The sequence below is a fragment of the Marmota marmota genome, unplaced genomic scaffold (genome assembly GCF_001458135.2).
Source record: "Marmota marmota marmota unplaced genomic scaffold, marMar, whole genome shotgun sequence".
NCBI lineage: Eukaryota > Metazoa > Chordata > Mammalia > Rodentia > Sciuridae > Marmota > Marmota marmota.
Genome location: NW_026006507.1, coordinates 82,902 through 87,792, shown reverse-complemented (window position 1 = coordinate 87,792; position 4,891 = coordinate 82,902). Strand labels below are relative to the sequence as shown.

The 4,891-nt window shown below is 37.0% G+C and overlaps 1 pseudogene; it reads right to left on the bottom strand.

Moving 5' to 3' along the window:
* Positions 1-232: 232 nt before the first annotated feature.
* Positions 233-2,645, bottom strand: LOC107133547 (annotated as a pseudogene).
* Between the last annotated feature and the right edge of the window lie 2,246 nt (positions 2,646-4,891).

Sequence of the window (4,891 nt, the reverse complement as noted above, 5' to 3'; positions counted from 1 at the left end):
ACTGATTGGCTGGTAGATAACAAAGATGTCAATTTAAATAGGATATCTTTGATTATGATAAGTAGAAAAATAAAAGGAAGCAACATTCATTTCTTTTAGGTTCTCCAAAGGGTCTTGTGAGTCTAATTTTGCAGCACATGTGTTAGGCTGTCTTTGGGTAAAGCCTTCTAATGTCTTCCCATCAGCATCTATACCTTAGGTCAAATTTGCTTCTGTACCTCATGAGAATCTCTCATTCTACTGTGCTTTTATCTCTTCTCACCAGCGTCTTCAAAGCTCCCTTTATATCTTTGTTTCTCAAAGTATAAATGAGGGGATTTAGAGTGGGAGTTACTCTAAATCAGTCTACAAAAGCCTGATGAACTTTCCTTGACTGTGTGCATAGGAGCTGTTGGGATGGATATAGACAGCTGTGATGGTGACATAGAAGAGGGATACTACCAAGAGATGAGTTCCACAAGTCCTAAGGGCTTTATGCCAGGCTTGAGCTGACCTGATCCTCATCACTGCTTGGACTATGTACCCATAATGAGACCAAGATGAGTGCCAGGAGGAGGAAAAGCAGTACCAAAGAAGCCATGAAGTGTTGGACCTCAATAGTATGAATGTCTATACAGGCCAACTTGATAATGGCAGGAACTTCACTGTTGAAGTGGTAAATCCTATGGTTCCCACAATGGGGCAACTGAAGGGTCATTGTGCCCTGAATGAGTGTGGTGCTCACTCCACTCAACCATGCTATTCCTGCAGTTGAACTGGCAAAGTTGCGGATGCATAACTGTGGCATAAAGGAGTGATTGGCAAACAGCAGCATAACGATCAAATGCCATGACTGCTAGGAGAACACATTCAGTGGATCTCAGTGCCAGAGACACATAGAGTTGAATGGCACAGCCTATAAGTGTAATTGTCTTGGCTGGACTGCAGAGGTTCCACAGCAGCTGGAGAACAATGCTTGTTGTAAAGCAGGGGTCGACGAAGGAGAGAAAATAATACATGAGTGTGTGGAGCATGGAGTCCAGACAGGAAATAATACAAGAGTGTATGGAACATGGAGTCCAGACAGGAAACCAGTATGATTGCTGTATTGCCTACCAGGGTCAGGTGGTAAGAGATTAGCATGAGCACAAAGAGGATCTTCTCAAGTTGTGGTTGATCAGAAAAACCCACCAGTATGAAATGGTTATTAGGCATCTTCATATCACTATACTTAGACAAGAAGAGACAAATATAAAAATAGAGATGTTAGTGGAATGCAGCTAGAATCAGAATTATACTTGAGAAGCATTTACCCTAAAAAATGGAGGATGGGAGTATGTAATGTGTGGAGCATGGAACAAGGAGGGGGATGGAGAGAGAGAGAAAGGGGAGAAAGAGACAAGCAAGTACATTTCCAAGAGAAACATAAAAGTATGCAGAACTTACCAAGAACTGTGTGAAGCTATCCTTGCACATGATTGAGTTACCTCCCCGGCTGGGTGAGAGGCACTCAGACACTTTTTTATGTGTTAGAGCTTTCCCCACCCTTCTTGGGTTGGAGGGTTTGTCCATGTGGAGGCTTGCCTGACCACAGCCCTTGGTGATCCAATCATCTCACCTGACCTTGGAACACTGCCCCCCTTAACTTTCATTGGATGGGATTTTCCCCAGAATTTTTTGTTCCCCAATAAAAGCCCTCTCTCAGGCGTGATTGTCCTCCCTCACTAGCCTCTTCAGTAAATCTCACTACTTCCTTGGGTAGCTTGAGGCTGGGGATTCGAGGAGCCGCCCTGGAGCTGGTTTAAAGGTAATTGGAGTCTGTGTCTTTAATTTAAACTTCCTTAGGATTTTATCATGTAGCCAAACCATTTATATAGTCTGCACTGGCTGAGGAATAAAGAGAACCATTAAAATATATGAGGATATAAAATAGACCATACAAGAAGTAATTAATAATTAGTGGTTTCTCAGTTCTTCTAAATTGTTTCATTTTTTTTCTTAGAAAGCCATACTTTTCTTCCTGAGCAGCATCTTATAAGATTATAAATAAAAGAAAAATAAGAGATGTGGTAAAATCAACAATCATCTTTGTAGCTATTTTATCAGTTGTCAATAATAAAAGTTGCAAATAAAGATGAGATATTTTGGGAAACTTTTATATGGTTATTTAAATATTGTACCCTGACACACACATTTGTCAAAATTTTGCTAAAGATGAAATACCTAATTATCACTTTTAATTAGCTAATATATGTCATCTATACATTAAACTGCTTTCTTTAAATATATTTCTAATAATATGAAAGTAGACAGTCTAAAGTATAGTGAGAGTCTCCAGAGAGTAACACTCTTGTAAGTTGCAAATAAATTTTGATGCATTGTCAAAAACATTTTTAGAATTGGATATTTTAATTTCCTATTAATTAAAGTAAAACTTTTTGATAATTTCATTTTCTATAGATTTCAATGAAGTTGTGTTTGGAGTTTAAATTCTATTTTCCCTCTTCTAACATCATACTATATATTAGCATAATGATGAGTCCCTTTGATTCCTTACTTTTTAAAATATTTATGAAAGACTTTTAATTGATCTCATCACAGATGGCAAAATATACTAGGTGACCTCTTATCTTTTGGCTTTTAGTCTTCATTACCTGCCTGTACATGGTCATCAGAACCAGACAAATATTTTTATAAAAATAAAATTTTGTTTCTTAAAATACCAAATTCACAAACCTCATCATCTAATTGAAAGCTCTGCCCAATTTTCTATCTTCCTTCTGTTTTCAGAATTATCTCCCAACATTTGTAATTTATTCCAGCCAAACCAATCTCTATTATTCTGCACACACAAAAAAATTCTAATTTCTCATCCTAACTCTATTTCTTTTACTGACTAGTCAATTTCTTTTATTCTTGTTAATTTCTAGTCACTTGCCAATATTTATATCCATACTCTCATCTTCAAAAAGTTCCCAAATCTACTATACAAAATGCTTTTCTTCTGAAATCTCAATTGTATGGCTTGCAATTGTGTGTTAATTTACATGAGGACCAATTTAATTGAGCATGCCAAAATTCTTAAATGGAAAGGAACTCTCATGGGAAAAGACATTTCTTGCAAATGTCTTATTATCAGCAGAAGCCTTATTTTTTTAAAGAAAATATGGATTGAATAAATGGATTTTGAATAAGCTGATGCCTTTACTTATTCTATTAAACTGTTTTCTCCCTATTTTTCTTCTCTTAACTAGTCAAACATGTTTTGAAAACATACTAAATGTATAGCAATATTATTGGCATATACATATACACAAACATAAATAATTTGCCTCATTAACATGTATGTATCCAAAATTATGGCTGTATCATAAAGAATCCCATCCTCAGTACCCCAGCAAAATATTTTATTTGGAATAATTTAAGAAAACTAGAGTCAGAAGGAAATTTCCAGAAATATAAGAAAGCTACCCTTTCTTTGATTTTTCAATTTCTGCATTTTCTTATTCCTAAATGTACATTCTTTGAAATTGAGAGATTAGAAAATTATCATTTACTTCAAATCTAATCCTATTATAAAATAGTACAAGGCAACTTAACCCATTATCAGAAATAAAAATTCTTAAAAGTAGGCATAAAGGAAAGTAAGCTTTTGACTGGGGTAGTTTGAGGAAGGCTGAAATGAGCAACTGAAGAAAATAATTACTGTTTTCTCTAGACAGAACATTTGTAGTACATTAGGTGGGGAAGGAAAAAGATATATTATTATTTCCTCACCTCTAAAAATTCTGACCATTCACTTTTCTAATTAGTTTTATAAGTTAAGAAAGTGATATTTACAAATGAGTTTTCCAGAAACATGAAATTCTGAAAATGAATCTCAAGTTCACTACCAAGTTTGGGGTGTGAGTGCTTATTTCCAGAGCCAGAAAACATTAGAATTTGTTACTGTAGCAAGAAATGACATCAGACCCAGATTGGGACCAGGAGAACTCTATATTCCTAATAGAGCAATTAGTACCAAGCACAAAAGTGACCAAGATAAAGGTCTCCTATGGAAATTGTATGGAAGGAACTACTTCTGAACATTTTTATCTTCAATCTAAAATGTTTCTAGGCCCTCAAATCTCATACTAAAATAAAATATTGAAAAAGGTGAAAATAAAGTTCTCACTGTCAGCCAGATGTTTATGCCGCAGTCTGGCTGGGCACAATCAGGAGCCACTTGTCAAAAGAAACTAACTTTATTTTTAGAACCACACACGCCAAACAAAACAGCCTCTCAGGAAAAATCCTCAGAGCCTCAACTGCCACCACCGGCTTTCCACAAGCCTCTCTCTCCCACACCAGCCTCTCTCCACCTCCCACAATCCTCCTGCTCTTGAGGCCGATTGGCTGGGTCACGTGGGCGGAGCCAAAAAAAGTCCCCCAATGAGCAGCTCCGTGGTCTGAAAGGGCAGGGAAACAGTCCAATGAGCATCACCGCAGAGGAGCCAATCAGCTAGATGTTGCTGGGGCCGAGGAGCCAATCAGCTAGATGTTGCTGGGGCCGCTGTGAGCCAATCATCAGCCGGCAGCTGGAAGTTTGCTGGCAGCTGGAAGTTTGCTGGGGCCCCTTTGGCTGTGGCTCTCAACATGTTTAGAGACATGATTCTCATGGAGTTATAATTATCAAGACCTAAAAAGCTGAATGTATGTGCATGCATTACATATCAAAGTATGCCAGTAGGAATATTGTGGATTCTGTTTCAAAAAGAAGACATCAAAAAATTTGGTAGCAAGATATTTGTCTTGTCAGCATGTCTCAAAAATATTTAAAAGGTTTCCTGATCCATAAATTTGAAGGGGCTTAGCATAAGACTTCTTATAAATTCACAAAATACATACATTGGTACTTCTTAGAAATTCACAG